The sequence below is a fragment of the Lissotriton helveticus genome, chromosome 3_1, assembly GCF_964261635.1.
Source record: "Lissotriton helveticus chromosome 3_1, aLisHel1.1, whole genome shotgun sequence".
NCBI lineage: Eukaryota > Metazoa > Chordata > Amphibia > Caudata > Salamandridae > Lissotriton > Lissotriton helveticus.
This window is the reverse complement of record NC_136061.1, coordinates 674,154,190-674,168,467: the sequence shown is the minus strand read 5'-3', so window position 1 is coordinate 674,168,467 and position 14,278 is coordinate 674,154,190. Positions and strand designations below refer to the sequence as shown.

General features: G+C 47.4%; 1 pseudogene across 1 annotated transcript in view; it reads right to left on the bottom strand.

Annotated features, from left to right (window-relative positions):
* Positions 1–14,278, bottom strand: part of LOC144822858 (uncharacterized) — a 114,941-nt pseudogene that overhangs the window by 32,488 nt on the left and 68,175 nt on the right. Inside the window, exon 5 of the transcript XR_013608710.1 lies at positions 12,743–12,856. The product of XR_013608710.1 is annotated as an uncharacterized LOC144822858 (transcript). The remainder of the gene's footprint in view (positions 1–12,742; positions 12,857–14,278) is intronic.

The following is a 14,278-nucleotide window of genomic DNA, read 5'->3' as shown; positions in this document are numbered from 1 at the left end:
TGATGAAACATAGGGAAGAAAGTAAGGCTGAGAACTTATGTACACAGGCTACTTGCTGTAAAGTAAAAAATGCTGTAAGGAAGGTAATCAAGAGCTGTGCAGAGACGGCGGACAGGGTAACAGAAACGGAGACCAGAATCTCCGTGCTGGAAGACGAGTTGGGCGCCCAGAAAGCGGAATTAGACTTAGTTAAGGGACACAGGGATGATCTCAGCAATAAACTCATGGAATTGGAAAACCACAGCTGCCGGAATAATTTGCGATTTTTGGGGGTCCCTGAAGAGAAAGAGGGCTCGGACACACGGAAATTTGTGGCTGAACTATTACAGGAGGCATTCCCTGAGTTAAAAACATGGGACTGGGCAAAAGAAATCCAAAGGGCCCACCGTTTCCCGTTCACTAAGAAACAAACTCGACAGACAGTCAGAAGAAATTCTTCCATGCGCCATTCTAGTCTGTTTTAACAATTTTTTGGCAAGGGAAGATATTTATGCTCGTGCTCATCCAGACAAGAAAGCTATGGCTAAAGGTTGTAGTTTTTTTGTAAGACCTGATTTCTGTGCAGCAATGGTGTCTAAACGGTGGCATCTCCGTCAACTGATGCCAGAATTCCTGAGTAAAGGGGCTGCGGTATATCTGCAGAACCCGGCTAAGCTCAAAGTGTTGTATAAAAGGCAAATGAATTTTTTTCCAGAGGTCAAGACCAAAGAATATCTGAAAACTATGCAGTAGTATGCAGTAGTAGGTTATGAGTGTAGTGTAGCGTGTGCTATCCCGCCCCGCTGCTGCACTCAGCCTCGCTGAGCCTGCCTCGACGACCTCGCCCCCCGCTGCACTTGCAAGCGCTCTTGTGCTAATTTCGTTGTGATTTTCTCCCCTTTTTCTGTTAACCTGCTTTTTTGTCTCCATATTTGCATTGTACTGTATTTTCCTGCTTGTGATTCCCTGTGCCGTCTCCCTCTGACCCCTGTGCCCGCCCGCCCCGCTCCCCGCTTCCCGCCGCCGTGCTTGCGGCCACACCCCCTTTTTCTTCTGTGCCCTCCCCGCTCCCGCCTCCCAGCTGATCCTCCCTCCCTCCCACTTGGCCATAAATGGCGACCGCGCTGCGCAGGTGAGTGTGACCTGTCCTCAGGACACCCCTGCGCCGCACGGCCACCAGCTGATCCTCCCTCCCTCCCTCCCACTTCGCCATAAATGGCGACCGCGCGCACGAGCAGCGTTGACGCGCAGCGGGCGTGCCGATTGTGCGCCGAAGGCGCGCCAAAGGTAAGCCCGTCTGCGCCCGTCTGCGCCTGGACCGCGCCCAGCGCCCGAACCCCTGGCCCCCGCAGACACCAGCCCACCCGCCGGACCTACGACGCCACCGAACGCGTCGTACTCAACACCGGCCGGATCCCTGGATGCTACCGAGCCACCCCGAGACGAACCCACGGACCCTTCACCTGCCAGTCCTGCAAGTTGTCCTGCATCCGGACCTGCACTGCACCCGCACCCGCCAAGCCGACCAGCAGCAACCACCTCAAGTGCATCCTGCTCAACACCCGCTCCGTCCACAGACACGCCGTGGAGCTCTGGAACCTCCTCGACACAACATCACCGGACGTCGCCTTCCTCACGGACACCTGGATGAACGCCTCCTCAGCGCCCGACATCGCCATCGCCATCCCAGACGGCTACAAGATCACCCGGAGGGACCGCGGCAACCAGACCGGAGGAGGCATCGCCATCGTCCACAAGAACACCATCCGCATCACGACCAACACCGACGACACCCTCACAGCCGCCGAACACCTCCACTTCCAGATCCACACCTACCCCAAGACCACCCTCGGAGGCACCCTCATCTACAGACCCGCGGGACCACGCACACAATTCAGCGAAGACATCGCCGACTTCATCAGCCCGCACGCCCTCCCCTCCGCTGACTACATCCTCCTCGGGGACCTCAACTTCCACCTGGAGAACAACAACGACCGCAACACCGCCACCCTGCTGGACAACCTCGCCACCCTCGGTCTCAAGCAGCTGGTGACCTCCCCCACCCACTACGCCGGACACACACTCGACCCAGTCTTCTCCTCCAGCAAGGACATCACCTTCAGCCACGCCACCGGACTCCACTGGACGGACCACAGCTGCGTCCACTTCAGCTACAGAAAGAACACGATCCACCACCACCAGCAACAGGTTGCTCGCAGAAGCTGGAACAAGATCACAGCCGACCAGCTCGCCGCATCCCTGAGCCAGGACCCCCCCGCCAGCTCAGCGAACCCTAGCCAGGCCGCCATCAACCTCACGAAGTGGATCAGCAACTGCGCAGACGACCTCGCCCCACTGAGGACCCCGCCCAGCAGACCCGGCAGTAAGAAAGCACCATGGTTCACCGACGAACTCAAGAACTCCAAGAAGAACTGCCGAGCCCTCGAGAGAGCCTGGCGCAGGGACCCAACACCAGACAACAAGACCACCCTCAAGCTCGCCACTCGAAAGCACTACCAACTGATACACACCACTAAGAAAACTGCATTCAAGGAACGACTGGACCACAACGCCCACAACAGCAAGGAACTCTTCAACATCGTCTAAGAGCTCTCCAACCCCAGCGCCGGAAACAACAACATCACCCCATCACAAGACCTCTGCAACTCCCTCGCCTCCTACTTCCACAACAAGATCGCGGACATACACAACAGCTTCAACACACAGCCGACGCACCCCACGACAGCAACTGCATCCCCCACCACCACCCTCCGCGCCTGGACCCCGATCAACACCGAGGAAACCCTACGCACGATGAACTCCATCCACTCCGGATCTCCAACCGACCCCTGCCCTCACCACGTCTTCAACAAGGCCGACTCCGTCATCGCACCCCACCTGCGGGACATCATCAACACCTCCTTCGACACCGCCACCTTCCCGGACAGCTGGAAGCATGCCGAACTCGGCGCCCTACTGAAGAAACCATCAGCGGACCCCACCGAACTCAAAAACTTCCGCCCCATCTCGCTCCTCCTGTTTCCGGCCAAAGTCATTGAGAAGACCGTCAACAAGCAGCTGGCCGCCTTCCTCGAGACGAATGGATCCCTCGACCGCTCGCAGTCTGGCTTCCGGGCCAACCACAGCACCGAAACCGCCCTCATCGCAGCCACTGATGACATCCGAGCCCTGCTCGACAACGGGGGAAACAGCGGCCCTCATCCTCCTGGACCTCTCCGTGGCATTCGACACTGTCTGCCACCGCACCCTTGTGCAGCGCCTCAGCAACGTCGGAATCCAAGAGAAGGCACTAGAATGGATCATCTCCTTCCTCGCCGGAAGGACACAGAGAGTCCGCCTCCCCCCGTTCAGATCAGAAGCAACCGAAGTCATCTGCGGCGTTCCCCAAGGCTCCTCGCTCAGTCCCACCCTCTTCAATGTCTACATGAGCCCCCTGGCGGCCATCGCACGCCAACACAACCTCAACATCATCTCTTACGCCGACGACACCCAGCTGATCCTTTTCCTCACCAACGACCCCGCCACCGCCAGAGCCAACCTACACGAAGGGATGAAAGACGTAGCTGAGTGGATGATGAACAGCCGTCTGAAACTGAACTCAGATAAGACGGAAGTCGTCATCCTGGGATCGTCGCCCTCCGCCTGGGGCGACTCCTGGTGGCCCCCCGCCATGGGCAGCGCACCCAAACCAACAGACCACGCACGCAACCTGGGCTTCATCCTGGACTCCTCCCTCTCCATGACCAGACAAGTCAACGCCGTCTCCTCATCGTGCTTCAACATCCTGCGCATGCTACGGAAGATCTTCCGGTGGATCCCCAACGAGACCAGGAAGACGGTCACCCATGCCCTCATCACCAGCCGACTAGACTACGGCAACTCCCTCTACGCCGGAACCACTGGTAAACTCCAGAAGAGACTACAGCGGATCCAGAACGCCTCAGCGAGACTCATCCTGGACATCCCCCGACACAGCCACATCTCCGGACACCTGAGAGACCTGCACTGGCTCCCGGTCAACAAGAGAATCACGTTCCGACTCCTCACCCACGCACACAAAGCCCTACACAACCAAGGCCCAAGATACCTCAACAGCCGCCTCAACTTCTACACTCCAACACGACAGCTACGATCAACTAACCACGCCCTCGCCGCCGTTCCCCGCATACGCAGAGCCACCACAGGAGGAAGGTCCTTCCCCTACCTGGCCGCCAAGACATGGAACTCCCTACCCACCCACCTCCGCCTGACCCAAGACCACCTCGCCTTCAGGAAGCAACTCAAGACCTGGCTGTTCGAGCAGTAGCGGACCCCCCCTCCCGAAGCGCCTTGAGACCCTCCGGGTGAGTAGCGCGCTATATAAATGCCTTGATTGATTGATTGATTGATTGAGGGGAATGATCAACGAGTGACATTTTAGAGTTTCATTTTAGAAGAACTAAGTGACTTATAGGTTATTCTCGCTTTCTATTTTCTCTTTCTTGGTGTATTGCTCTCTTTGTAGGAGTAACTTTGTTAGAGATGGATCTAGCGCTCTCCGGATGGACTTGGATGGAGGGGGGCACGGTACTCCATATTATGCAGGGACCGCTGTTCCCTGGGCCTCATGTGTGGGGGGGGGGTTCAAGGATGGGGGGTTGGGGGCTGCTGGGAGGGAGTTGGTGGGGAGGGAAGAGGGGGGGGATTTGGTGGTGGGAGGGTGAAAAGTCAGCATTAGAACACAAGCAGTTTGTGAAGACTCAGATGAGTAAGACCTGTGCTTATTTTGTAAATTTTCAAGCTCTGAGATTGGACGAGGTATCATTTAACGCTCTGAAGCCAGGGGTGAACTTTTATTTCTATGATGGATAAAAAGATTAAAATTTGCACGTCGAATATATCTGGCTTGAATAATGTTAAAAAGCAACAAATGTTGGCAAAAATTGTACAATTATTGTAAATTGATATATTATGTCTGCAAGAGACACATATACCATGGCTAAAGAGAGATATTTTGAAGAATTTGGGCATGCAATTGGTTGTTTGCTCTAGGCAAACCGGGATAAAAAGAGGGGTTGCTATACTGATGAAACGTGGATTAGGTATATGTAGCGATTTTGCTGCAGATAAATGGGGCCGTTGGGCAATAGGAACGGTAAAGATTTATCTCAGTACGTTTACTCTGTGTAATATTTATGGGCCAAATTTGGACGATGCGGAACTGTTTAATTTTATCAATGTGGAATTGGCCCAATGGTCGCAACCTGTGATACTATGTGGCGATCTGAATATAAATATCCCAGCAGACCTAAATATTAGATCGAATCATAGGTATACTGGAAGAAAGATACTAATGTACGGTGCCCTGCAGGGGTTAATGGTATTTATGATGCATGGAATGTTTTATATCCTGAAAGCCCTGGATATACTTTTTTTTCTGCCCCTCACATTAAGTTTGTTCGTCTGGATTATTTTCTTATTTCTGTTGGTTTGTTGACTAAGGTTAATTTAGTTATTCATCCGAAAGTGGTCTCTGATCACAACCCTGTGATTTTAGAATTAACTTTGGAGTCGGTTCAGAGGGTTTCCCCAAGGACCTGGACTTTCGATAGGAAGTTATTGAGTGACGAAGATTACTGTCAACTAATGGTTAAACATATACATGAATTTTTTTTATATAAATAAAGGCACGGCTTCCCAGGAGGTAGTTTGGGATACATTCAAATCTGTTGTCCTTGGGGAAACGCTCAGCTTTTCTAAATTTAAACATAAACAAAGGATGATTAAACACCAACAGGATTTTGCTGAGGTCGTTTTGAAAGAACATAAATTAGCTGATGTAATATCTCAGGGTGGAGATTTAGAACTAATCCAAAAGGCACAGCAAGACCTCACAGTTACGAGGACTTCGGCCTATGCTAACATCGCACAACAAATAGCAGAGAAATACACACAACACAAGGAAGAGGCATATGAGTATAGTGAAAATACTGGGAGATTTCTGGCAAAGAGGTTGAGGGAGAAGGCCGTATATGATATAGTAAAAATTATAGATATGAACGGTAGGGTACAAGAGGCCAAACCAGGGATACTTCATGCATTTTATGAATTCTATCAGTCGTTATATAGTGAGTCGCTAGTCGGTAGGACAGGGGAGGAGGAGTCAGAATATCTTTCTCCTCAAGTAACTAATACTCTGTCAGAACATCATCGGGCAATTTTATCTATGCCCCCGGATTGGGATGAAGTTGAAACTGCGCTTTTGGGATTAGCACAGGGGAAAGCGATGGGTCCGGACTCTATCCCTTTAGAATTTTATAGGACGTTCCGGAATGCAATTCAGAAGGAACTGTTGGAAGTCTGTCAACAGGCTTTTCTCGGTCGGGCACCTGATTCATGGTCTCAGGCCATAATAGTTATTTTTAAAAAGAAAGGGAAAAATGCAACAGAAATGGCCTCATATCGGCCCATTTCGTTATTGAACGCAGCCAACAAGATTTATTCAAAAATTCTTGCCAACAGGTTCAACGATTTGATTTCCAGTCTAGTGTCACCCCGTCAACACGGGTTTATCCAACGTAGAGACACTACGGATCATATTCGTAGAATAATATCTATTTTGGATTGCACTCAGAGCAGTAATTCATCCGTCGGAGTGGCCCTGTTGGATGCCGAAAAGGCATTCGACAGGGTCACTTGGCGGTTCTTATGGGCAGTTCTGGCCTGGAAGGGGTTTCCTTCTGAATTTATAAAGGCAATACAAACGCTGTATATTCATCTGACAGCGACAATCCGGGTAGGGGGGCGAGGTTTCCAAGCAGGTTGTGATAGCAAGGGGTACAAGACAAGGGTGTCCCTGCTCCCCGCTTTTGTTTGCGCTATATATCGACCCTTTCATTACCACAACGGGGCAGATAATATCATCACCCGGTTCAGATTAGAACACAATGTCACAAAGTCTACGCATACGCGGATGATATTGCCGTGGTTACTGCTAACATTACAGAGGCCCTCCCTCGAATCACTCAAGCGGCTGAAGCTTTTGGGTTCTGTTCCGGGTACAAATTAAACGTCGCAAAAACCCAGGTGATCCATTCACCGGCCGGCCGACCCGTGAATACTGTTTTTTGTTCAGAGGTCACGTACTTAGATATAAAAATCACAGCAAATGTTGAGGATATAGTTGCTAAAAATCTCGACCCGATTATCTCCTCTTCCAATAAAACATTGCAAAGAATTAACAATCTCCATCTCTCCTTGTTTGGCCATAGCAATGTTATTAAAATGCTTATTTTCCCGAAATTTTTATATGTTTTCCGAGCTATTCCTTTTTTAATACCTGCGGCCTTTTTTTCTCGTATAGAGAGAATGTGTTCAAGGTTTCTTTGGAGTTATCATCGTGCCCGGCGTGCCATGAATAGATGCATTTTGTCTCGAGAAAGAGGAGGCTGGGGGATACCAGATTTTCAATTATATCATTGGATTTCAATTTTACAAAATATGGGGGTGTTATTGCTACCTATAGATCCAACTCCTGATTACGTCGCCCCCTCAATCTACGAGATGCTTCTGGGGCAAGAATCTAAGCAGTGTATAAATCGCATTATTGAGCCTAGCTACTTTAAAAAAACTAGGTTTAAGCCGGTGTTAGCCGCATATGTAATTTGGAGGAAAACAAAAAAGAGGTTGGGTATTGGCCCGAATTTGAACATCTATACTCCACTTCAGGACTGTACTCTTTTACCTACAATTTTTGCTGACTCTGTGATGAAAAGATGGTACAATTTAGGAATTTGCTTTCTAGGGGATTTATTTTCAGGATCACAATTTATTTATTTCGAAAATTTACAAAGTAAATATAAGGTACCTCGAGGGGATTTTTTAAAATATTTGCAGTTGCGTAGCTATTGTGAGCGGAAAAAAAATCAAAAAGCGATTACTCTACAAAAAATAGAGATTGTTGAGTTACTCAAGTCCAGATGCAAAATGTGTCCCCTCTATCATTTATTCATGAGCACGGTTAAAGATGATTTAGAATTTCAGGAGACAAAATGGGCCAATAAATTAGGCATTGAAGGGGTTAATATGACCAGAAGCATTGAAATTTCAATTAATGTACTGTTCAACGGCCCTTTGAAGAGCCAGCACTATATGGCAATTTTCGAGCTTTATTATACTCCGGGGAAACTGGCAAAATGGAATACTGGAAGGGGTAATAGCTGTAATCGCTGTGGCCAGTACGCTGCTGACGCTACCCACATGTTCTTTAACTGCCCTAAACTTATCAATTTTGTAAGCGAAATACAGATTTTCATTTCGGGTAGTCTGGGGATCCCAGTACAACTCACCCCTACATTGGTAATTTTTGGATGGCTAGGAAACGTGTTGACGGCTGTAGAGGAGGGTTTGATATTTATATGTATGGCTTTGTATCGTTTGTGCATTACATCACAATGGCTTGATACCAATCCTCCATCCTTCGTTAACTGGCAAACTAGGCTGCTTTCAATATATCGTTTGGATATGGCGCTCTATGGAACTAAGGGTATCCGGAAAAAGAGGCAAGGAAGCCAGTTATGGCAACCAATCGCTACCTGGCTGGGATCTTAGTAGTAGATAATGTAATTATTTGTATTAATACATGATAAGATCCATGACTGTACAAATTTGAATGATTCAGGATTCCATATTTGTATTTCTATCTGTGTCGGCTGCTTTGGTTTGTTTTGGTATGCTTACTCGCCCTTATATGTATTACAGCTGATGTATCTAAACTGTATTTTGTGTGTTCTATGTGGTGACAAAAAATCTCAATTTAAAAAAAAATATATTAAAAAAAAGTGCGCTTTTCACCCTTCTCCACCTCAAGAAACTTAAACCATTTATTCCAGTACAAGATTTCAAACTTGTTGTCCAATCGCTTGTCCCTTCCAGGATTGACTATGGCAACGCCACTTTGGCTGGCACCCCTAAAATCCATCTTGCACCGATTAAATCTGTCCTCAATCTAGCGGCGAGACTCATCTCGGATTGTAAAAAATTTGATCACATCTCCCCTGACCTCAAAAATCTCAATTGGCTCCCAATAGAAGGAAGATCCGCCTACAAGATTGCCTGCATCACTCACAAAGCTCTTCACCAAAACACCCCTTCTTACCTTACAACAAAACTACACAAAGCTGGTTGCTCCAGGTCCCTGAGGAGCACAAACTCCCATGTCTTGATCCCACCCAGACTCAATTGTCAAAAGGCCCAATCCTATGCATTATCTGGTAACGCTCCAACAATTTGGAACTCTCTCCCTAAGGATCTTCGCTGCAACCCCTCTTACCCTCTCTTCAAAAAGGAACTCAAAGTACTTCTTCTCAACAAATACTGGGGTATCTAATGTTACTGACTCTGACCATGTTCACTCCTTTCTCTTCCCTTGTCCGCTCCTCTTCCCACCCCCTCTCAATCCCTTCATTTTCTCACTCCCCCTCTCTTCACCACCTCTCTCTCCTAACTTTTTTCACAACAAAAAAACCTCTCTCTCCTAACTTTTAATATTCACTTTCCACCTAATTTTATCTCTCTGTTTCTTTGCCCCCTTATCCCTGTTGAATGCATAATCATACTGTAACTCTTTTTCGCTTAATTGTTAATTTTATCTCATTATGTTCACCATCCTTGTAAAGCGCTCTGATACTCTTGGGTCCAGTAGCGCTATATAAAACCTTTGAAATAAATACATAAATAAAGATGAAGGCCCACGGTGCAGAGGATGAGGTGAGGATGCTAATTGTGGCAGGAAGAGATGCTGAAGCATCTTGTAGCCCGAAGATCTCTAGAGTGCAGAGCCAACAAGCCTTGGCAATGGCAAGTCGACGCGGAGCACAGGGGTTCAGTCCCAGTGGTTCCGACGAGTGATGCAGGCCTCAAAATTGCAGAGAGGTCAGGTCAGGCCTCGGGGGAGTTGCAGAACCACCACCTGCATTGCTGAGCCTTTCGAAGTCTGTGGGACATACGAGCAGCAGACCCGTCAGCTTAATTGGGGTGCCTGCAGCTGCAGGAGAGTGACTCTTTCACTCCAAGGGAGATTACTTCACGTTTCCTTGATTCCCACAGGTCTGTTGACGACCCTGGATGAAGCACAGATACTTGCAGAACAGCGAGACCAGGAGCAGCAGGAGTCTTTCTTGATGCAGTCTCGGTTTCAGATAAAGTCCAGCAAAGGCCAAGTATCCAGACGGGCGAAGAGTGATGTGGTTTCAGGCTTGAGTTTTGTCCCATGACGAATCTGAGGACCCACCCGTAGGATAGCCCTTTAATATCCTAGGAAATGGGTTAGGATGACTTAGGGGTCCCTCCCAGAGGAGGGGCTGGACAGAGGGAAGGATACTTCCATGCCCTTTGTCTAGTTTTGCGCCAGAGCGGGGGTCAAGAAGTCCCTGAATTGGCTCAAACCGAAGTATGAAAGGAGGGCTCCAAATGTGCCCTTCAAAGCAGTCTGGTGTCGCTGGCAAGCGCCCCCACCCCATCCAAACACACTAAGTTCTGTCTGGGAGTTGGTCACACCTCCCTGTGACAGGAAACCTTTTGTTCTACCTCCCCCTGCTCGAGCTCAGCTCAGCAGCAGGAGGAGGGCAGAATCTCGTCTGGGGTCAACAGCAGCACTAGCTTGATGGCAGACCCTGAAAGGCTGTTACCGGGAGTTCGGGGAGATTCCCGGAGGAGCACCCCCAATGCATGGAATCATACCTCCAATATCGGTAGCAGTGTTGGGGGTATGATTCCAACATGTTTGATATCAAACATGTTTAGGTTCGTGTTAAGATGTGTACCACGTTGAAGACGGCAGTTGCTGTCGAGACAGCGATGTACCAGGTTGATTAAAGAAGAGCTTATCAACCTACCAGTTTTCTATCTTCTTTTCAGTTCGGCACAGCCACGATATAGTTAGCCACCGCGTAATGATGGATATCCAAAATATGTATAAACATGGCTGGCTACACTTCCAAAGCCTGGAGAATAGACTCCGGAGTTTGTAGGGGTGTCTTGGTGATGAAGGGGCAAGCTCACACATAAAACCCAGCACCCTGGTTTCAGGATGGAAAGGCCTGCCTTAGGGGTGACTTATAGGTTTTAAGTGTACTGACCACAGATATAAGAAAATGTATATCTGTTGTATGTGGTGCTGGCACCAGTTCTCACAGGCTGTAATGGCAGGCCTGTAGTCACAGTTTGAGTGGTCTCTCATGGGTGGCACAATACATGCTGCAGCCCATGGGAGACCCCTGTGTACCTATGTCCCTGGGTACCATATACTAGGGACTTATAAGGGTACACCTGTAGCCAATTGTGGAGGTACAGAAGTACTTATCATAGTCAATTTAGGGAGGAAGTAGGATCCCAGTCAGACTAGTAAAAATAAAACCATACTGACCCCAGAAAAAGTGGGGGTAACCATGAAAGCAGATCCTACTTTCCTACACTCATGGTCAAATCGTGCCCTTCCTATGCCTTTGCCTCTTAATTGCCATTTTGTAATAGAGGTAGGCGAGCCATTAAAGGCACGAGTCAAGCTGAAGTCAGATACCTGGCTCTGGCTCCGCTTCTCTTGGATGTTGTGCAGAAAAAAGACCTAAGCCATAATGGTTCGTTTTTCTGCCACCCAGGGTCTAACCTCATGCATCAACCCTAAGATCTGCAACAGACCTACTGCACTTCAGAAAAGCCTTAAAAACCTATCTCTTTCCTGTGTAACTCGAGGTTCACTGATTCAGCTCTCTCGATATCAGTTTGCTTCCTGTCTATGTAAAGGCCTTCAGTGCCAGGATATCTATAGGGTGATAGTGTGCTCTAGATGAGTTATGAATAATAATAATAATTATTAAAAAAATATCCTAGGCAATTGTTTACTTTCAGATTGCCTCCTTTTTCTTCATTATTACATTTGAGACCACATTGAAAAACATGAGTTCAGCATGTGTGCTGTACAAAAACGTATCTGGTTTGATTTATTATAATATAATGTTGTTCGATGTACAATAAGAATTTAGGCCACACAGAGGGTGCATATGACAAATAACTTGCTGCTTGGTTACCTAAAGGCATTGTCCTCACAGATGGGGGTGGCATTAATGTTTTTAAATTCATGTTTGAAAACTATTACTTCTAATAAATGGCACTGAGTTCAGTGATCTGATGTACTAAGGTAAAACACTTCAACATGCTAGAGAATGACACTTTTAAAAAAAATTCGAACGACTTTATCATATTTTTACATGTCTGTTACACTTTGTCTTCAAACATGAAGATATTCCAAAGATAGCCTGGTGCTGCTGTTCATCAGAGGCCACATATAAAGGCCGTGTGTGCCGCAAGTGGCCCCCGGACCGTACTTTGAGCATCCTTGCAATAGACTGAGCTAAAAGGTATATATTCGTCTTGGCTAATCCAAAATTTAACAGACGCCATCTCAGAACACTGGGTGAAGGGGGGAAAGGAGGGGGTCGAACCAAACAAGCCAATGAATCGTGGGGGATGACTCAACACCCCCTCTGTTTGTTGTCAACAGCAGGTCACACAGACTGCTGCGCCTTCAAGGCAGACCTGAAAAATGATGACAACTTAAGATCATTTGTTACTTGCTAGAAGGAGGTTGTTCGCGGACCAAATTCCATTTTGTTAAAACACTAGCAAGTATGCAATATGTTGAGAAACAAGGTCTCTCAGGGGCTAACAACAGCACTGCAAGAAGGTGTACACATTAGTTGCTTACCTGAACTGGGACCAGTTCTGGTGTCAAGTGCTTCAGTCTCGAAGTGATCATTCAGAATTGCAGTTGACCCTGCCTCCTTCCTCAAACAATTATCTGTATTGAGAAATGGGAATTCTAAAGAAAAGGTCAAAAACAAGGAAAATATTAAGGTGTGTCCAGTAAGTCAAAATCACACATAACAACTGAAAAAAGTATTAGGCAGTTAGTAGTGCAGTCTGATCTGTATTTGTATTGAACTGAAATGCCTAATTGGCGGTAACTAATCAACACCCTCTGATTTCCTCAGTTTCTCTCAAGGACTGCAAGAATTGCAACGTTGCCCAACCTAGTGGGTAGCTTGATGTGGTTTAGCATTTCAAATGATTTAATTGCAAAATCAGCCGTGACCTTTCCCAAGAGGCCATACCTCAAATCAGTTTTCATTATTATCCAACAAAAGCCAGCTCCATCTTGGCTAAGAGTGGCCGAGCGCAGATTTCACACTAGACAAGAGTTTATGCCACAGGACACTATCACAACTGGTGACATGATTCCTCAACATTTCTATTACCATTACTACGGGGAGAGGCAGTGTTGCTGCCTATAAAAGGTGAAGAATCTAGAAGTCAATTTTCGTGGAAAATAAAAAAACTTTGGAATCTAGCATACTAACAATTTACAAAATGTGCTTACCAATATTGCTGCTCGATAAAGGGTATGCTTAGCTCTTTTGACAACAACGTGCAAATGTAGTAGGAGCGGCAAATCATTCCAACATGACTTATTACAATTCATTCTACATGCAGGGTTGGCGACACCAGTTGAATTTTAGAGGGTGAATAATTTAACAAACGGCTGATTTGGGGGCCGTATTAAACTTCATTGGTTAGCAGTGGTTTCTGAGATCTACTTCAAACTCAGCCTACAACACAGCGTCTAGTAGAGGTCCAAAGCTTTATCTACCAATCAAAGCCTTCCATTTACTGGAATAAACTAAAACCTCAATTCATATTGGAGACCATAGCTGGAAAATCCTTTCCATCCACTGAGCTAGCAGTTGAATACTTGTGTCACTTACGACTTTGGTGGTAAAGCAGTGAGCTCCAGGCCAGCCAAATCTTATGGTTCCACACTGCCTCATTTATAGATGGGAGAACCACCGTTTTACCTTGATGGAGCCCCAGTCAGTTACACTTTAAGAAATCTTTCACTGGCGGCATCAACATACATTTTTCTTGCTCAGCACCAATATGTGAGACCCACTGTAAAGAAAACAAATGTCCCCACGTCGATGAGTAACTACCCAGGACCATTGTTTATTTGCATTTTTCAGAAATAAACCCCGCTTTGGGAGTTTGTTTCTGAGAAAAGACTACCATTGCCGAGCACGTCCACCACTGAATGTTTGCTGAATATGCTCATGCTGCCAGCAGGAGCATTTTTGCTAAATAAAGGTGGCCAAAGCAGCCTGCAGCATCAACTAGATGAGGTAAGTCCTCTCCTGCCCTAGCTGGATTACAGACAGCCAATTGGGGTTTAACCTGTTTCTTGCGTCGA